The 21,873-nt window shown below is 40.9% G+C and overlaps 1 pseudogene; it reads left to right on the top strand.

Annotated features, from left to right (window-relative positions):
- The first annotated feature begins 18,593 nt into the window (after positions 1-18,593).
- Positions 18,594-20,957, top strand: LOC112408031 (growth hormone-inducible transmembrane protein pseudogene; annotated as a pseudogene).
- The last annotated feature ends 916 nt before the right edge of the window (positions 20,958-21,873 follow it).

Genomic DNA, 21,873 nt, shown 5'->3' with positions numbered 1-21,873 from the left:
ACACTGCAAAAGAAAATATTAGTGAACTTGAAGATATAACAATAGAAACTATCCAAAATAAAATACAAAGAAAAAAGAAAGACAAAAATAAATCCCAGAGCTTTAGTAAGTTGTGGGACAACTCCAAGAGGGCTAATAATTAGTTGGAGTCCCTGAAGGGAAGAGAGAGAGAGATAAATAGAAAAAAATATTTGAAGAAAAAAATCGCAAAAAATTTTTCCAAATGTGATGATCACTATAAAACCCACAGATTCAAGAAGTTTAATGAACCCAAAGCACAAGATATAAAGAAAAATAAGTCAAGGTATGTCATAATCAAAATGTTAAAAACAGTAATAAAGAGAAAATCATAAAAGCAGCTGGGGAGCAGGGGGGAAGCACATTACATACAAAGGAATATAGATAAGAATAGTAGCAAACTTCTCTTCAGGAACAATGTAAGCCAGAATACAGTGGAACAACATCTTTAAAACATGGAAAGAAAAAAAAAAAAAAAAAAAAAAAAACTGCCAACTTAGAATTCCAAACCCAGAGAAAGTACCCTTCAGAAACAAATGTAAAATAAAGATTTTTTTAAGACTCACAAAAAATATAAGGTTAATCACTAGAAGACTGTTTAAAATAAAAGTAATAAGAATGTAATATGAGGTATAATTTAGACAGAAGTAAAATATAAATATATAACAAAAAGAGCACAAACGCCAAGAGAAGGGGAATAGAACTACGTTGTCATAAGATTTTTATACTATCTGTGAACTGGTCTAACGTTACTCAACAGTAGTCCATGAGAAGTTAAAGATGTGTATGCTGTAAACTCTAAGGCATCACACAGAAGAAGGACATAGCTAATAACCCAATAAAATGGAATTTTTAAAACACTGAATTAATCTGAGAGAAGGCAGCAGGCTGGGAAAAGGGAACAAAATATAGATGGCACAGATACAAAGCTAATAGCAAGATGGTATATTTAAAGCAAACCAATGAATCATATTAATGTCGGTCTTCTTTACAGAAACACTTGGAGCTAGAAAACAGAGAAGCAATGTCTTCAAAATTCAGATGAATGGCCTTCCACATAGAGATCTACACACGCACTACTAATCACACAAGAGGGTAGAATAAAAATGTTTTCGGTCATGAAATAGTCTCAAGAAACTTAACTGTCTGGTTGGCAGCCATACACTTCCTCACCCAGCTTCACCACGAAAGCACTGCCCACCTCCACCCCACCTTGCTTGGCAGTTCAGGCACCCTATCTCAACTTAATGCAACCATATTCACTGGGTATACCATACCTACCAGGTGCAGTCCTGAGCACCAGGAATCATAGATAGCTAAGTCACTGTCCACGTCCTTAAGGCGGAGAGCAGATGTATACATAAACATTTCTAGACACAGCAGATGACAGTCAGAGCTAAAGCAGAGCACTGGGAATCTCTTGTGGGGAGATGTGGAATGGAGCAACTAATTGTGTCTGGAGCATTTGGGAAAGCTTCTTGAAAAGCATAGGACTGTATCACATCTAAGATCATCCATCTGGCATCCCCAAAGACCTCTACACGATCTGTCTATGCTCTACCTACCGGCAACCAACTGATATGCTACTCCACCAGGCACAGGGCCTCCATCCGACCTGACTCCCCTTCCTCCTCCAAGACTCCCTCTGCTTATATCTGCCAGCTCCCATAACACCCTGACATATATGTCAGACTCACTGGACCCTAGAGTCTTTGTCATTGGTCTTCTCCATCACTGAAAGCACTTCTTCCTATTGATCTAAATCCTGCTCCACCCTTTCAGGGAATACTGGGGCGTTTCATTCCCTCCAAGTACTCCTCTGCCCCCTCTTTTGTAAGCATGATGCACTTATCAGGGAAGGCAAATGACTGCTATGTGCCTACTGCCTCTGTTCCCCAAGTCCTCTGTAGCAGACAACCCTCGCTCGCTGGTCTCCAGCCAGTACACCTCCCACTGCACCCTAATGCAGCTTCCCATGGTGCCCAATCAGGCACGGCCCCCAGACTGGAGTAGGCAGGTGAGTCAAAACTGTTTGCCACACCAGAGTTAAAAGCTGAGCCATTTGCATTTAATCATGAAAGTAAATCATAACAACAAATGCTTGAGGACCAACTATGTACGAGGCCATGAAAGACAGCAGAGAGGGACAAGGTGCTGCCCTGCTTTCCGGAGCTCTTGGTCTAAGCTGGGCAGGTGAACCTATGAGGTGTTGTCTTGTATCATTGGTAGATTGTCAGTACCTTGAGAGCAAGATCCATTGCATCTACCTCTGTATTCCCTCTCACTGTAAGAGCAGAGAACTTAGCACTTGGCCTCAATAAATACCAAGATGGCATCATCCACAAAAAAGAAAAAAATCAGAGCCCAATGCTACATTTCTCAGCACCTGGGCTGAGGCCTTGTCTCACTATCAGGGAGCCCCACCGGCAGTTCTGACACCCAGGCCCAGATCCATTCGTCTCTCCTCAATGAATTACAGAGCTAGGCTTTCTTTCTTACCTGTATCAGGCCTTTATATGCCGTTCTGACAGCCCAGGTCAAGGTAAATGGCACTGAGATTATGTGTCCTACATGGGGCTGATCAAAGTAGCTCACTGCCTCCTGGGGATCTAGAGGTCCCAGGTCATGGGAAAACTGCCAAACCCCATCATTTTAGAAAAGAAGTCTTTTCTCAGCATTGCTTTGTTTGCCTGACCTGAGCCGAATGCTCCATGTCCACCTACTTGGCGGAAAAGAAATGAGCCAACATTTCAAACTGGCAGGAACTGAGTAAGTTTAAAACCAAACACCTTCATTTTGACAAAAAAGCAGTCATTCCTTTCCTCCATTAACAGAGCTAAAGAAAAGCCTTTTACATTTGTCTATGGTTAAATTTCCTGACATCTGAATTATAAGTGTAATCTCCTCTCATGCCTGATGCTCACTTGTATCCCTGTAAACACACCACTTGCACACCTGGATACAGCACTTGGGAAAAGAAACATGTTCCAATCTCTTATCTCAGCTGATTCTCCAACCTACAGAGTAAGACAGGCAAAGAAGGGATTATTATTTACAATCATGTATGGGGGTCATAGTCAACAGGAACAACAAAGAACAGTGCCCTCTGGTTTGATAAGACCTGACTACACCCACCTGGTGAGGAAGCATACCTCCTCACTGTCCCGTGCCTGCCAAATCTCACCTTGGCTTTTACACAGCTCCACAAGGACCTCGGCCTCGGGCCATTCAGGCAACTTGGACTGAGCAACCTGAGGACACACCTTGGAGGCAAAACTGCTGACTGTACGTGTTGGTAACTGGTGGGTGGCACTGCCCGCACTTAAGAATGTTTGCAGTCAAGTGTTCAGAGGCACTTAGACCTTGTCCAGAGGTGGTAAAAAGCCTGGGGTCAGGTTCCAGATCTGCCACTTACTGGCTTTGTGGACTCAAGCAAGCGACTTTACCCCTCTTTACCAATGCTTCCTCATAAAATGAGAATAAGAAGGGCAGAAATGGCCCAGGTTTGTTGTTGAGTGTGAATGAGGCAACACATGTAAAACACGTGAGCCAGGGTCTGCATGGAGCTCACACGCATGGATGCTGGCTCAGATGCTGGATCAGTTTACACTTGTGTCTGTGTTACACGCTTCCCTGGCCTGGCTGCGCCCCAAGAACATCACAGAGCCTGGCACGGAGCAGTTGCTAACAACTCACTATAGGAGCCCTGGGCCAGCGGCCCAGCTCCCCGCCCACCCTGCAGGTCTGCATACTCACAGTGCAGGCATCTCTCCTAGGCGGTGGGGGGTGGCGGGGGCTGGCCTCAGGTCAGCAGCAGCTCCACGCCGAGGGAGACAGCTGCCCCATCCAAAGCGGCTCCTACACCTCCTGGACTGCCCAGCAATGTCTGTCTACTGCCCATAATAGAACAGAACACTCAAGAGATAAAACAGGGCCCAACTCCCAGGCCCCATGTCACCCCCTACCTCCACTGTGCCTGCAAAGGAGCCGAGCCTGTGGGTCAGGGGCAGGAAGAGGCGGCATTCAGCTCACCAGACGTTTCTCCCCACCATAAAAACCACTCTTTGGGATGAACATCCCTAATTCGCAGTCACCTTTTTTCCAGTGAATGTAATGAGACCATAGGAACATAAACCATTTCGTTCTGAATAAATCCATGAATCAAAGTTTAAAAAAAAGAAATTTAACTAACTGTCAACAAACGACTGGAAAATATACCCTACAAAATGAGAAAGTAGCCCAAGAAAAAGGACACAGGAAACAGAAGATCCAACACAAGAAGGGGAAGAAGTTTCCAGAGTGAAGGTAAAGAGACGTCCCAGGATGTTAGTTGGTCATCAAGCCCAGAAACCTACCGAGGTTGGCACAAGAAGTTAGAAAGTTCCAACGTGGGTGACTCCAAGAAAAAAATAGAATTGATAGACTATCAACTGAGAAGTGGCATGCAACTCCAGTAGAGCATATTAGAATGAATTAATGACTGATAACGTGCAAAACAGGCAAATCAAAAAGTAAGGCAATGATTAATGCTGAGGAAAACAAACCCTTATTCAAAAGAGTAACACGTAATTGTGTATTTCTTTGATAAAAAATATACATTTTAATTTTAAAAATATATTTACCAAGGAGCAGAGTCTGCCCAGAAGCCTGATTTCTTTTCTTTTTTTTAAACACTTGATTTAAAAAAAATTGTATATCTTATTTCATTTGCTGATAATGGAAAAAAAGGATTTAGATTTGTGTATACTAACATCCCTCACTTATACATATACACACGCTTCTTCTACCCCCACCTTCCCAATATTACAATTTGGGGAAATCCAAAATTCAGTGGTAATAATATTATGGCCATGTAAATGTTGCCACAACTGTAGCTCAGGAGAAGAGGAGGTGGAAAAGCTGTGCACAGAAAGTCAGTTGGTAAAATAATACCTAAAACTGAAAAAAATCAATATTTTTTCAGCATATTTAGAAATATGGAGATAAAATTCAGATGACTCAGCTAAGAGTTGAAGGTCTCTGCTCCTGGGGAGCATAACTCAATGTCAGGAAGTAGGACTCCTGCAATCCTATTTTATTTTTTTCTAATATGTGTCTGCTTTTCTTTAATAATAATTTTAATTAAAACTTTAAAAAATTATAATCACCAATGTGCTTAGGCTTTCCATCAAACACTTTTTTTCTAGAAAAAATATCTTGAAATTAAAATAAAGATTGATTTGCAAATCAAATAAGGTATTCTGTCAAATTGAGAAAAACAAATAATGCAATATATATTTAAAACTTGGACAAATTACAATCCAGGAATTCAAAACTCTAACCCCACACCATTTGGTCGAGGAAGATTGGCACATGACATTTAACTTTTTTTTCAGTTTCCTGTTTATCAAAAATTAGACTTGAATAAGTAAAATCCAGATGTTGGAAAAATTAATTTAAAATCTAGTGAAAATATAACACCCTAGCAGTGCTGTCATATGTTTTGTGAGTCGTACTATTAATAGTAGGACATAATAAAAAGAAGACTGGAATCTAGGATTTTAATACTAGATCTGCCACTCAAACATCATTTAATAATGGACTAGTCAATTCCCTGCTCTGTGCTTCACTTTCCATCTGTAAAATGAGGGGATCTTAACTGGGTCATCTCTCAAGTTTCTTTCAAGTCTTACGAGAATACAAAAGATACATTAGGAACATGACAAAAATTTCCTCTTTCTCTACTCATGCACCTCTTAGATTGATTTATATAATTATATGCAGGCACTTGAAAACCCTACAGTCTCCAAGGATCTGACCATCGATCACAGCAAGAAATGCAGTAGTCTTATTTAAGCTAAATCTTAAACATCATCAGCCCCCATTAATTAAGGGTGTGGTGTCAAGAATAATCCAATAAAACTACCATACGACCCAGCAATCCCACTACTGGGCATACACCTTGAGAAAACCATAATTCAAAAAGAGTCATGTACCACAATGTTCATTGCAGCTCTATTTACAATAGCCAGGACATGGAAACAACCTGAGTGTCCATCAACAGATGAATGGATAAAGAAGATGTGGCACATATATACAGTGGAATATTACTCAGCCATAAAAAGAAACGAAATTGAGTTATTTGTAGTGAGGTGGATGGACCTAGAGACTGTCATACAGAGTGAAGTAAGTCAGAAAGAGAAAAACAAATACCGTATGCTAATACATATATATGGAACCTTAAAAAAAAAAAATGGTTCTGAAGAACCTACAAGCAGGACAGGAATAAAGATGCAAGAGGGAGGAGATATGGGGATATATGTATAGCTGAGGCACTTTGTTATAAAGCAGAAACTAACACACCATTGTAAAGCAATTATACTCCAATAAAGATGTTTAAAAAAAAAAAAAGAATAATCCAAAGCACTTCCACTTAGCTTTAGGATCCATTATATATTTTTGGTTTACAGCAAACTCAAATTAACATTTTGGTTTATTCGGGCTGATTTTTAAATTTGTTGACCTAATTACATACTCAACAATCTAGTCTAAAAATATGCCTGGCTTGATAGAAGAGACACTGTCTTTGAATTCGACATAGTCCTTGAATTTCTAAAGGCTGGTTCACACAGAGACCTAGTTGACATGGTAATAAAAGAGACTTTTGTAGTGTGTGTCCTGCTCACAAGTTCCTCTTCCCTGAGAACAGTTCTCCACTCTGATCCTCCAAGCTATGTTTTAGTTACATAACCACTGTTCAGGACTCACTTGATTGGCAGTGGCCGAGCACCAGAGACAAAATGAGCCAATCAGAGCTCTGTAACTTGAGAGAGTGAAATCTCAATGTGGGTTTGGGTTCAGTTATATGAAAACTACATAAATTTGAGAACTGGGGCACAGCCATTGTCGTATGAGTAGAAGTAGCAGAGATAGTTGATTTGCAAAGACAGACCAAAAAAAAAGAAAAAGAAAAGAATTTGGAGAAAGAAATGAAAGCAAAATATAGATAAAGCCTGTTTTCTGGGCTTCCCTTGGCCTTCTTAATCCCTTTTGAGTCACAGCTGCATTCCTGTCACTGGATCCCAGGTCATTATATTAAATTCTTTCTTCTTGCTTAGACTAACTAGAACCAATTTCTATCATTAGCAGCAAAAAAAAATTGCTACTGTTAAATTGACTTTTTCAACCGAATTGAAAATTGTAATGAGGAAATCTTTTGGATTACTTTTTTTTTCCTTTATTTCTGAGTTGATCTGTCATTTGCTCAGACACAAAGTGGCTGGGTATCACAGAGCCCCAGATTATTAAAAGATGATTGTGCATTTAGAAATTTTGTCTTAGTTTCCATGCTAGTCTCTATTCTATAAAGTTTAAGCTTTAGTGTATAACTAAGATGATATACTGCAATTATCAGGTTAATAGAGGGTCATAGCAGTGGAACTTTTTATTGGAATGTCCAGCTGCATTCCTGAATCAGTCACAGGTGAGTCCATAATAATTAATTACTTTCTGAAAGCAATGGCAAAATGTTCCTACTAACATATGAATAAAAGAGCCACTGGAGCCCCTTGGCTGCTATTTGTTGACTACTTCCAGATAGCTGCAAAACACATGCCCCCTTCTGCAAAAATGGAAACTCCAAAACCCTTCAGATAAAGGGGAGCAGATGCTATAATGCAAAGTGCACCAAAATGAGTGTCAGCTGATGTGAGTCCAAGGCTTTACAACTGTCCTCGCCTCTGTGGATCTTAGACTCTGCACCTCATTTGGAATAGAAGAAATCCAGCATGAAACCCATAGGCCAAAGGAAGCCCAATAGACCACCTGCTAATGCCTCCATTTCTTGGAGGGAAACTTTGTTTTTTTCTTCCAAGAAATGTTGTTAAGTGCTTAGAAGAGTGCCTGACAAATAGGAATGCTCAATTAATTATAGCCGTTGTTGCTATTATTTTTATTATCCTGAGGATATTTTTAACAGACTAGCTAGTTATGAGTGTCCCACTGCTAGTATGTTTGACTGCTACCAACTATAAATTTCACAAGATTTGTTGGACAAGTTTGTAACAGTAATCAAAGCTGAATATATTTAATGATAGTATTTTGAGACATTCAAGTTCAATTTCACTAAAAGAATAATTAAATTGGATCAACTTAAAGGATTATTGAATAAGGAAGAATAGGGCTGACTAAAGCTTGCAGGTAGCACCTGACTCATTTTGGGGTCATGGCCAATATTGATCCTACAAGAAAACTTACCATTATAGCCTTTTCATATCATGAGGAAAAACTGTTGAAAACATGTGGACAAAGGAAAGGAAAAGACATAGATATAACCTATTTGACTGAGTTCTAATATTGCTTCCAAATTAGACATTGTGGGCTTCCATGTTTTCAGCTCTAGAAAATTCTGAGCCTAGAAAGCAACTATTTCTATGGTTACCCAGAAGCAGAAAGCTACTGCTCAGAACAGATTGTGGTCTCTTCTGCACACCTGCCAAATAGCATCAGATCAGAGGAGATGCTGTTCATTTAGAAAAATACATGCCTTGTGTTGAACCTCACTGTGAATGTCCACCCCCACCCCACCTCAGGCCATAATCTGGAAGGATATGAAAAATTAGAAGTGAATTGCTTGACACAGTTAAGTGAGAAGAACTTTGAATCTCAGCAAGCAACCCAGGCAGGACGATAGGAAGGGATAAACAGAAGACATGAGCCACAAAAAGGAAGACCAGCCCACCACATCACCTCCATATAACAGCCAATAGCAGGGAAGTTTAGGACAATAAATCTAACACTCATTTTTAAATTGCTGTCTTCATGATGCTATGCTGTGATCCCTTCAGTTCCCACAAAGCTTCAATAAAAAAGAAAAAGAAAGTAAAAACCAAGAACAGTATTTCAAAAGCACATTGCAGCATTTTTTGGCAAAAATCCACAGGTGGGATTTTCCATAGCAATATCTTATATGGATTTTAAAATAAACATTGACTCCAGAAGGTGAGGGGACTGGGGGTACACACAACCGACACTTGGGTTGCATATGAATGACCTACCCCTACACAATGGAGAAATATTTCTTCCACATGACAGCAAATATCTCAGTGTCTTTAACTTTATCTTACCATTGTCTGATTTGTTTAGCTCTTACTTGGGTCCCATTCAGGACTATTGTGTTCTCTTAGCTTATTATTATGGCTACCTTCCACTTCTTAAACAACCATGTCGCCTATGGGTCCATGTTTACGTAAAACAGGGATCGAGTACTGATATGCAGCCAGAATAAAAGCAGTCCATACAAGATAGGGTTGGATGTCAAAGGAAAAAATAATTTGTTTTTTTCCTTCTGCATTCATTTCTATCTGTATGTAACCAATGTGAAATAACATTCCCACTTTATCAAGACCAAAAGTTAGGTACCAAGAAATTCATTTATTCCACAAATATTTATTGCCCTCGGTTGTATGACTGATACCGCTAGGAGGCAGGGCCATAAAGATAAATACAAAATGGGCACAATTTAATTAGGGAAAGAGAAATGAAAACAAAAGTGGAGGCCTGTGTGTATAGTACACTCAGAAAATGTAAGGAGGTTTAAAGGACTGTGGCTTGGGGAGGTGCAGAAAGTCCAAAAGAAGATAGTAACTGGAACAAGTTTTGAAGAATTCATGGGAGTTCACCAAGCCAACAGGAGGGAAAGGGCATTGCCAGAAGGCAGGGGCATGAACCTTTTAGCTACCACCCCTCCAAGGAGAAATGACAAGAAGCTTGATATGTAGGGAAATCAATTGGCAGGAGAAAAGGGAAAGGCAGGCAGTGTTGGGATTCTGAAGGTCCTTACGTGACTGAGATGCTCTGCCTTGAATCCATGAATGATGGAGATCCAGCTTAATAAAGACCAGAGTGATGAAGAGGATTGTTGCTTTAAAAGGGTGGGTTGGAAGGAAATAGAAATGGAATCTGGAACTCCAGAAGACCTGAACTATGATGATGACTGTAGGGGAGAAGGAACATTATATTCTTATTAGTGGCCAGGCCCAAATGGGATACCTCTGCTTTATTCCCTGAGCCTGGCTGCCTACATGGACTGTTAAACTTGCCCAAGGGAGGAAGGGGAAAAAAATCACTTTTTCTTTTTTCCTGGACAATTCCCAAATGAGGAGCTCTATATCCAAGCATTTTTTTCTGCTTTCCTGCATTTTTTAAACATCTTTATTGGAGTATAATTGCTTTACAATGGTGTGTTAGTTTCTGCTTTATAACAAAGTGAATCAGTTATACATATACATATGCTCCCATATCTCCTCACTCTTGCGTCTCCCTCCCTCCCACCCTCCCTATCCCACCCCTCTAGGTGGTCACAAAGCACCGAGCTGATCTCCCTGTGCCATGCGGCTGCTTCCCACTAGCTAACTAATTTACGTTTGGTAGTGTATATATGTCCATACCACTGTTTGTTTAGTTTCTGCTTTATAACAAAGTGAATCAGTTATACATATACATATGCTCCCATATCTCCTCACTCTTGCGTCTCCCTCCCTCCCACCCTCCCTATCCCACCCCTCTAGGTGGTCACAAAGCACCGAGCTGATCTCCCTGTGCCATGCGGCTGCTTCCCACTAGCTAACTATTTTACGTTTGGTAGTGTATATATGTCCATACCACTGTTTCACTTTGTGCCAGCTTACCCTTCCCCCTCCCCGTGTCCTCAAGTCCATTCTCTAGTAGGTCTGCGTCTTTATTCCCGTCTTACCCCTAGGTTCTTTATGACATTTTTTTTCCCTTAGATTCCATATAGTTCTACAACCTCTTAGATATCCATCCCAATTGCTAAACAGAAAACTTTCTGCCCCCACTAAGATTTAGACGACTAAAGGGAGGACCCCAGGGCTTGGCCTGTAAATGGCAGTGAAGGGATGAAATCAACTCCAGTCTGAGGTTCTGAGCTCAGAAGGTAACACTAAGCTCACATCCCTGAGCTGAAGTGATCTGCAATCCTCACCACCCTCCTCAAACCACCACCACTGACGTCTACTGCCCCTGACAATCTCGGGAAAGCCAAGCTGTATTCCTACCATCTTTACATGCAGTCCATCCAAATGATCTTTTGCCAAATCCCAGTGGAGTGTAGAGATTCTTGTGAAGGATTTGTGAAATCTTGTTGTTTTTCGATCAAACATTCTCATTTTGTGTCTCTTCCTTCATTCATGCTTTGGGGGAGAGCTCAGCTTTCAGTTTGATGGTGAGTTATCAGTTAAACCCCTCGTCCCCAAAGGGCTGTCTTGGAGTCTTTTACGAATGACGTTGGAAACAGTCTCAGTTGATTCAACAAGGTGGACAACGATGTCCTCAATGAAGACTCATGTGCTATAGCGGGTCTGTATCTACACATGCTAATTTATTTAGGAGGAAAAGTTGGGTTTAAATATTGGATAAAATACTTTTAATAGGAAATTAGTTATGACTTGTTGGATGAAACTCAACTGATTATTTTCAAAACCAACTAGCCTTTAAAATAAAATAACCATATTCTCTTTTTTAACATCTGTGTATGGATATCTCTTGTGTACTGCAGTTAGAGGAAACATGAAAAGGATGGTTTCGACCAATTCTTCCTCTACTTCTTTGGAATAAATATTAATATCTGTGAGTCGTCCTCATGCAATTTTAAAGAGTGCCAGAAAGACCAGAACAAACATCTGAAAGAATCCCCTAAAAGTGCAAATGAGGCCACTAAAAACCACAGAGGTTGACACCCAATGTCACACAGGAAGTAAGTGGCAGAGCTTGAATTCTACCCAGATGTCCTGGTTTCTTTGTCCAAATCTTTTTAGCTACATTTCTTCTTTTTAAAAAAATTTTATTTATTTATTTATTTATTTATTTATTTATTTATTTATATGTCTTAGGTTTACAACAAAATTCAGAGGAAAGTACAGAGATGTCCTGTATACCCCCAGCTCTCACATGCACAGAGCCTGTCCCATTATCAACATCACTCACAAGAATGGTACATTTTTTACTAAGGATAAACCTACACTAACACATCATAGTCACCCAAAGTTGGTTATTTACCTTAGAGTTCTCTCTTGGTGTTATACATTCTATAGGTTTAGATGAATATATAATGCCATGTAGCCATCATTATAATATCATAAAGAGTATTTTCACTGCCCTAAAAATCCTCTGTGTTCTGCCTATTCACTCCTCCCCCAAACCCCACCCCTAGTAATGACTGACCTTTTAACTCTCTCCATAGTTTTGCCTTTTCCAGAATGTCATATAGTCGAAATCATATCATATGTAGACTTTTCAGATCAGCTTCTTTCACTTAGTAACATGCACTTAAGGTTCTTCCCTGTCTTTTCATGGCTTGAGAGCTCATTTCTCTTTAGCACTGAATAACACTCTGGAACTACACTCAGCAGTGGGCCAGACGATTGTGCTGCCGATTTGGTTCTGCAGACAGGCAGAGTTGCTGGTTGGGGCTAGACTTTGTCTCTGCAGGTAGGGACTGGGTCTGCCAAAACCCCAGTGCTGGTTTTTGCAAGTCCCTCCCCCTTCTCTGTCTCAGATTCCCTGTGGTCAAGCCCCACAGAGTCCCTGCAATCCCCATGGGTCTCCCAAGAAGTGACCCACAACACCTGAGGTGTGGAGTCTGGATGTCCCCTCGGGCTCTCTTTTCCCACTAGAGGAACCACAGGCTCAGGAACGACCTCTTAGTGTGATGCCGAGGCGGCCTGGGGGAAGACAATGCCGTCAGCCTGTAGCTACAATTCAATAACAAACAACCCAATTGAAAAATGAGCGGAAGACCTACATAGACATTTTCCAAAGAAGATATATACAGATGGCCAATAGGCACATGGAAAGATGCTCAACATCACTAATTATTAGAGAAATATAAATCAAAACTGCAATGAGGTACCACCTCACGTGGGTCAGAATGGCCATCTTTAAAAAGTCTACAGATAACTAATGCTGGAGAGGGTGTGGAGAAAAGGGAATCCTTCTACACTGTTGGTAGAAATGTAAGTTGGTGCAGTCACTATGGAGGTTCCTCAGAAAACTAAAAATAGAATTACCATATGATCCAGCAATCCCACTCCTGGGCATATATCCATGTAAAACTATAATTCAAAAAGATACATGCACCCCTATGTTCACAGCAGCACTATTCACAATAGCCAAGACATGGAAACAACCTAAATGTCCATCGACAGATGAATAGATAAAGATGTGGTATATATACACAATGGAATACTACTCAGCCATTAAAAAGAATGAAATTATGCCATTTGTAGCAACATAGATACAACTAGAGATTATCATACTAAGTGAAGTAAGTCAGAAAGACAAATACCATATGATATCACTTATATGTGGAATCTAAAATATGGCGCCAATGAACCTATCTGCAAAACAGAAACAGACCCACAGACATAGAGAACAGACTGGTGGTTGCCAAGGGGGAGAGGGTTGGGGAGGGATGGAGTGGGAGGTTGAAGTTAGCAGATGTAAGCTATTATATATAGCATGGATAAACAAGGTCTTACTGTATAGCTCAGAGAACTATATTCAATATCCTATGATAAACCATAATGGAAAAGAATATTTTTAAGAATTATATATATGTATAACTGAATCACTTTACTGTACAGCAGAAATTAACACAACATTGTAAGTCAACTATACTCCAATAAAAATAATAAATAAATAAATAAGAATTGCCTGCCTTCATCCTCAGGCAAATCTAAGAAAATACAATTTCCCTGACAGGTTACCTTAGTCAACAATAAGACAAGATGTGGGAGAAAGAACCACAGACTGAGGAGAATTGAGATCCAACAGGCTGAGTGCCCTTAGGCCTCTGAGCTGTTTATAAAGTTAGTGAACTGCACTAAATGACCTTCGTCTCTCCTTTCTCTGACATTCCCTGTCTTCTGGAAAAATATGGCTCATTGCATCCTGGCCAAATACAAAATGTTTGTACTTGGACCACATTCACAGGAGTTGATGGCTCTGAATAAACCAGAGGATCCCTACCAGCAGAAAAATGTCATTTCTGGCTGTGGCAGCTTTGGTCTCTGAATTTTCCACAGCACCAGAGATAATGGCCCAGACAATTTTCCTTTTCTCTGCCTCTCATGTTTTATGGCAATAAAAAGCCCACTGGAGATGGTAAATAATGTTGATGCAGCAGAATCCCAATCCATCCCTGCAACACACTCCCACCACCATTTTAATCTACGAATCTGCCAAATTATACATCAACCAAAAGACACTTTGAGTTTATTACGAGATCCAGAGGATAGCTTCTTCACAAATGATTTCATTTTTCAGGCTTTCAATACAATGAGCTGAAGTGAGCCAGCCAAGTCAGGTGAGTAGAGAAGGGATCCTTGAAATTTGTGGTGTCTGGGACATGCCCCACAGATAATCTAGCGTGTGCATCATGAAGCAAAAACAGTTTCTGTAAATTGAGAAGACAGAGTATGAAGAGGGGAGAGAAGGGACATTGATGCAAACTGCGAGAGGTCATGTGGGAAAAATTAGTCTATTTTCTCAGCTGCTGCCAAAACATGTCACTTGTGTTACAAAGAAATGGAAAACGAGAAAACTCCATTATCGTCCAAAAACCACTTGTCCATTTCCTGCTCCATGTGAGAAGGAAAATTGGACCATAAACCCGATTTACACGGGGTTGTAGTCTTCTGGCGCCCTCTACTGTCATGGAGGGAGACTGCAGCCTCCTGCACTGAGGAAGAAAATGACGCCAATCCAGAATCTGGCCCTGGGCCTGAGAATCAATAAACTGTTAGATAATGAGAAGAGAGAAAAGAAGAAAGCAGTGTGAGAGGGAGAGAGTGGATGGGAAATTCTCAAGTTCCTTCCAAGGCTTGAATCAAGGTTGAGTCCATACCCAGAAGAGAGCACTGCTCTCCTGAGTCCCACAGAGGTGGGTGATTAAATGGGTGAAATGCCTAGAAATGCTTAACAGAGGGCAGCTCTTGACATCAGATAGGTGCTTGATGAATGAAAAAGGGGGAAAATTATAGAAAGAGAGAGAGAGAGAGAGAAAGGGATTGTAACTGGCCAAAACTGCCTCCCTCCAGCTCATCATTGTAACAGAAATGTCTGACTCTGTCACTCATCTAAATGTTCTTCATAAACTGTTATCAACCCTCCACATATTTTCAAAAGTCTTTATGTTTGAACTACTGACTAAGGTAACAAGAAGTACTGTAATTTGAATTTTTATGGAGCCTTAAAAGTTCTCGATTGTTCTGTAAAGTATTTGTTGTATTTGGGTCATTTAAATTCAGAAACCTTAGAACCTGGTTTGCCTGGATCAGGGAATTTCTAATTTAGGGTTGGATAGGAAATGTCTACTCCTCATAACCATAAGAGGTATTATTTTCCAGTTTTCCAGTTGTTTCATTTTACCTAAAACTGTTTGTGTCACAATAGCTCATAGGCCACCGCTGATTGAACAAGCACTACTGGCATCACCCCACTACCTGTGAAATAGAGGCTGCTAACTGATGAGTGAGAGGTGTTATAGGACGGCTTTCACACTCCTCCGCAAATACTGGGTTCAGTGCCAGGAGGGTTGAGAGCTCTCTGACTGCCTTGACAATTACTAGAATGTAGCAGTTAGGTAAATGAGGCTGCAGTAACAAGTAGGCCCCTCCAATAAGCTCTTTTCTTGCTCATGTCACAGTCTCAAGGTGATGTCCCCACTCAGAAGCCAGTGCTCCACATGGTGATTCAGGGCCCCAGGTTTCTTCCATCTTGTGGCTCTGCCATTCTGCGGGGTCAAAGCAGCATCATCCTTGTCCAGTCCTGGAAGAGACAAGACCAGAGATGGCTTCCATCCTTTGTGCTCAAGCCCCACTGGCTAGAGGTCAGGCATAAATCCACATCTAACTGCAGTGGTCCAGCTGCATGCCCAAGAAGAACACAGAATTTGGTGAACAACAAAGTTCTAGGCTGTGGCTACCAGAACTTTGGAGGTCAATTTGTGTTCTCCCTTCTGGTAACTCATGCGATTTATATCCCTCATTATTATAAATCCCTCATTTTAATCCATCACAACACTTCTAAATGCTAGCACTAACATTTACAAGTTGTGTCACTTTGGACAAACTACATAGTACCTCTAAGATACATATTTCCCTCATCTATAAAATAGTGATAATGATATTACTTATAGATAGTACTTATATATTGTAGGGAATAAATGAGCTAGTGTATATAATGCATTCAGCATGGTGCTAGCTGTTAACTAGAATGACCACATTTATTATTTCCTTCTTCTGTTTTGACTGTTTTTCCAAATCAAAGAACATCAATAAATCTCTATTTTCATTATGTTCAAAGTATCATATGGAGTAGATATTTTATCCCTGCCCTCAATGAATTAAAACTATTTTGAAGATGAGAAATAAAACTGGTGAAAAGTAAAGCCTTAAGAATATTTATACAGAATATTGAGCCAAAGATAGAAAAATTTCAATTAAAAAGTACGTGATTAATTCTCAAATTAGTTGTGGGTACAATGAAATTTTCAGAAGGGAGAGTTAATGTAAGATCTTATGGGGGAGGTAAGGTTTGGATTTGGTCTTCAAGAGTAGATTCTAGATAAGGATAATAGGTAAGAATGAGGACAGAAGGCACTATAGGAAACTAGAATGACCTAAGGAAAAAAAAAAAGGCAAAGACTAAGAAAGCAGGGACATGGGGGAGGGGGAGGGGAGCAAGGAAAAGTTGGTAGACAAGATGATACAATTTTTCTAAATGTATGAGAATAATAAAAATAAAGCTGGAAATGTAGGTTTGTGCTACTAGAAGGCTAAGCTAAGAACTTGTCCTTGTAGGCCAGTGACTAGCAAATCTAAATGTGCAGGAAAAAGCCTTTTGCAGGCAGGGGAAGATATATAAAAGGAGGTGGAGGGCAGGAGTTAAAAGCACGGGCTCCAGAGACACTGCCTAATTCAAACCTTGGCTCTGCCGCTTAAAACATATGACCGGGCTTCCCTGGTGGCACAGTGGTTGAGAGTCCGCCTGCCGATGCAGGGGACACGGGTTCGTGCCCCGCTCCGGGAAGATCCCGCGTGCCGCGGAGCGTCTGGGCCCTTGAGCCATGGCCACTGAGCCTGCGCGTCCGGAGCCTGTGCTCCGCAACGGGAGAGGCCACAGCGGTGAGAGGCCCACGTACCGCAAAAAAAATAAAAAAATAAAAAAATATATGACCTTGGGCAACTTTGTCAACCTGTCTCTCAGTTTTCTCATCTGTAAAATGAGGTGATAAACTTTCACAGAGCTATTGTGAGTATTGGATGACTCCATGCACACATGGGAATCATTGGAAGAGGACCTGGCACATGGTAGGGCAGCATTGGTATCAATGGTGATGACAATGATAGTCGTGGTCTGCCCCTAAGGGGAGCCTTCATTATTCTAGGATTGAAGTCAACCTAGCTCTATACAATTGCTACTAGTAGGACACCTTTCTTTCTTAGTAATCATGAACTCTCTAGAACAACTGGACCTTTAGAAACCTTGAATGAGCTTGTGTTTCCATTTGGCTTCATATATACAAGTAGACCCAGGCATTTGTAAGTCCAACTCAAAATATCAGTTTTCCCTGAAGTTAGGTATATTCATTTGCTAGGGTTGCCATAACAATACCACAGACTGGGTGATTTAAACCACAGAATTTTTCTTCTCACAACTGGAGGCCAGACGTTCAAGACCAAGGGCTTGGCAGGTTTGGTTTCTCCTGAGGCCTCTCTCCTTGGCTTACAGATGGCCGCCTTCTTACTGAGTCCTCACATGGCCTTTCCCCTGTGTGCACATCCCTGGTGTCTCCCCGTGTGTCCAAATTTCCTCTTATAAACACAACAGCCATATTGGATGAGGACCCACCCTCATGACCTCATTTTAGTTTAATCATTTCTCTACGGGCCCTTTCTCCAAACACAGTCACATTCTGAAGTACTGGGGGTTGGGGTTTCATCATATGAATTTGGGGAGACACAGTCAATTCAACCCACAACACCCAGCTAGGATCTTTCTCCTCATTATATTTTCTCCAGTCCCCTGTCACGGAGGTCTCTTTTCATGACCATTATCTCATAATAAAGAGTCTGAGATTTTACCAAGAAAGCCAAGAGGTGTACTTGTGGTGACCATCCCCAGATACATACTCAGTGCTTCCTGTGCCGTATTCTGGGCAGTGTGCCTGGATCCAGCCATGCACGGAACAACCTGCCTGCCCTGATGAAGCTGCATTCTAATAGAGGTGCCATAATCTAACAAAATACGTTACAGCACTTGGAGTGAGTCAGATGTGAACAAGTGCCATGGAGAATACGAAAGAAGAATAAGGGAGAAGGGGAGCGCCCTGGGCAGGCGGATGACTGACTACCTTATAAGGAGTGGTCATGGGAAGCCCCTCTCCTAGGGTCACATTTTAGCAGTGACTTGAGGTAGTCAGGGAACAAGCCATGCGGATAACTGGAGGAGGAACATTTCAGGCCGACAGAACATCAAGTGCTAAGATCCTGAGCTGGGAGTGACTAGGAACATCAATGTGGCTGGAGCAGAACAGGTGAGGGAGGAAGTGTTTGGAAATGAGAGGAGAGGTAGGTCAGGTCCCCTGTGTGGTGCCTTGCTGTCATTGTAGGGATGTTGACTTTTGCTGGAGTGAAATGAGAAGTGACTAGAAGGTTTTTTTAAATTAATTTTTATTGGAGTATAGTTGCTTTACAGTGTTGTATTCGTTTCTACTGTACTGTAAAATACAGTAAAATACATATACATACATCCTCTCTTTTTTGGATTTCCTTCCCATTTAGGTCATCACAGTGCATTAAGTAGAGTTCCCTGTGCTATACAGTACGTTCTCATTAGTTATCTATTTCATACGTAGTATCAAGAGTGCATATATCTCTCTAGAAGGTTTTGAGCATGGTCTGATTTGTTTTTAAAGGCTCCACTCAGATTATTGTGTTGAGAATAGACTGGGTGAGGGAGTGGGGAAGGGTGAGTGAGTAGGTCAACTAGTTACAATTGTCAGTAACAGTAAAGTAGAAGCAGTGAAGTTAGTAAGAAAGGTTTAGATTTTTGATGTTTTGAATGTAGAACCACCAGGAATTTCTGTTATTCCATCTGGTGCTTATAACTCCCTCTAGATTGCCTTTGGCATCCTGCCAATCAACACTATCAAGGTTTCAGTTGCATTGAGCTTTCTCTGTATCCTGGAGCTAAGTGTACAGCTTAAATCCATGCATAGACTCTCAAGTTCAATCTCCATATCAAAATAAATGAGCACTAACATTACATAAATCCTACATAGGAAACTGGATAAAGTAGGCATCTTTAACCATCTATATTCTGATCACAGGTTATAAAAAGTCCAAAGCCAAAAGGAATGCAGAATGCCTCCAGATGGTATCATATTCGGATAAAGAAATATAAAATGTCATCATGCATGTGAAACACTTCTAACCAGAAAAGGAAAAGACAGCAGAAGAGAGGAAGGCAGACCAGGAAAGTGATAAAATTTGCTAACCCTAAAAGTGGGTGACTGGCATGGTGCAACAGTTCTTGTCAATACTTTTGAAAGCAAGCTACAAAATTGTTCTCCAATTGCTGACGTTAAGAAGTTGTTTGTTGAGTTTTTCCTATTTAAGATGAAGACTTTAGCATAGTTCTACTCATCTTTTCCTTCCCTGATTTCTGTTCATATAGCCTAAGAGTTTAGCTCAACGCAATTTTTATTAAGTAAAAATTATCGAGTAAGAGGCAGGCGGAGGGCACGGGAAGTGTGCCTGGTTGCCTTTCGCCGCCCGGAACGCAAACTGCGCATTTCAGATCTACTTGGTAAACCAGGAGCACCATCATACTGGCCACAAGACTCGTGTGTCTCTGGACACTACCTTCCAGAGTTTTCCTCCCAGCTTTCACCAAGGCCCCCCCTGTTGTGAAGAATTCCATCACGAAGAATCGATGGCTCTTCACACCCAGCAGGGAATATGCCACCAAGACAAGACTTGGGATCTGGCATGGGAAAACTGGCCAAGGACTCAAAAGAGGCAGCTTTGGAACCATCATTGGAAAAAATATTTAAAATTGATCAGATGAGATGTTTTATTGCTAGAGGGGATGCTGTCTGTTTTGGTGTTCTGTGCTACTGTGGCTTGGAAATGTCTAATGAGATTGGCGCTATTGAAAAGGCTATAATTTGGCCTCAGTATGTGAAGGGTAGAATTAATTCCACCTATATGTACTTAGAAGGAAGTATTGGTTTAACAGCTTTGTCTGCCCTGGCAGTGAGCAGAACTCCTGCTCTCATGAACTTGGTGATGAGAGGCTCTTGGGTGACAACTGGTGCAACCTTTGATTGCACCAGTTGTCATGCAGCCATGATTGGAGCTGGAATGCTGGTACAGTCGACATCATATGACAGGAGCCCAGGCCCAAAGTATCTTGCTTGGTTATTATTTTCCCGTGTGATGGGTGCAGTGGTGGCTCCTCTGATGATGTTACAGGGGCCTCTTCTCATCAGAGGTGCATGGTACACAGCTGGCATTGTGGGAGGCCTCTCCACCGTGGCCATGTGTGTGCCCAGCGAGAAGTTTCTGAACATGGGAACACCAGTGAGCATGGGCCTGGGTCTCGTCTTTTTGTCCTCACTGGGATCTATGTTTCTTCCACCTACCACTGTGGCTGGTGCCACTCTGTACTCAGTGGCAATTTATGGTGGATTAATTCTTTTCAGCATGTTTCTTCTGTATGACACACAGAAAGTAATCAAGCATGCAGAAGAGTACCAGTGTATGGAGTTAAAATGTGATCCCATCAGTTTAATGCTGGGAGTCTACATGGATCCATTATACATATTTATGTGAGTTGCCAGTATTCTAGCAGCTGGAGGCAACAGAAAGAAGTGAAGTGACCAGCTTCTGACTTCCTTAATACGTCAGATATCTGGCTTGTTTAACAGGGGCAGATATTTGTTAAATGGTTTGTGCAAGCAGCTTTCATGGAAGTTTAGAAGATAAGAACTTGTCAGCATGTTTGAAGTGCTCCAATAACGTGATGTTCCAGGTCTGCCTTTTCTTCTGGAGAATAAATTCAGTAGTTCTATTCCAAATAGCACACACATTTTCAATTCTCATGTTTGAGTAATTCTAAAATGTTCTAATGAGTGTGAAAACCAAGGTTTGTGTTGCAGGAAGTTAAGTATTTTATCTATTTTTAAATTTATTTGGTTAAGTGAAACTTAGCAAACTTGTGTACCCCCTTTTTTTTTTTTTTTTTGAAGGTGAACTATTAACAAGTAATGTCACAAGTGACATAGGGGTTTGGTAAAGGGTCACCTGCAGTCTTTCGTTGAATGCTGAGAACTTAGCACTTATGTAATTGTGGTGAGTCAGTGAGGGGGGTTGGACATTTGGAAACAAGTCATGGTTGTACATCTGCTGAACTTGGCAGAAGCACTGAGCAGAAAACAAAGACATAGGTGATTGTCAAGGCTGTCCTTATAGTACGTATGTGATCATGTTTGGCTTCCCATTGTTTGACACTGTTAGAAGAGTCCACAATGCCAATCATATGGAGAATTCCTGTTATATAGTATGTGTGCATGTGAGTCTTACTTTTGAATCGTCTAGAACAAAATATCCTTAAAATACTCAAAGCATGAAAACTGTTGCATTTTTAAGTATACAAACAATATATTCAGAATTGCTGAATATTTTTGTAAATTTATTGAAATGTTTAAAGGAAAACATGCTTGCCTTTCTCATCTCTTCAAGCTTTAAAGCCTGTTTGTGGTTTACACTTGAGATTATGAAAGCAGTTTTT

The sequence above is a fragment of the Neophocaena asiaeorientalis genome, unplaced genomic scaffold (genome assembly GCF_003031525.2).
Source record: "Neophocaena asiaeorientalis asiaeorientalis breed wild unplaced genomic scaffold, Neophocaena_asiaeorientalis_V1.1 scaffold327, whole genome shotgun sequence".
NCBI classification, from domain to species: domain Eukaryota; kingdom Metazoa; phylum Chordata; class Mammalia; order Artiodactyla; family Phocoenidae; genus Neophocaena; species Neophocaena asiaeorientalis.
Note: the sequence above shows the minus strand (reverse complement) of the source record. Positions and strands in the feature narration are given on the sequence as shown.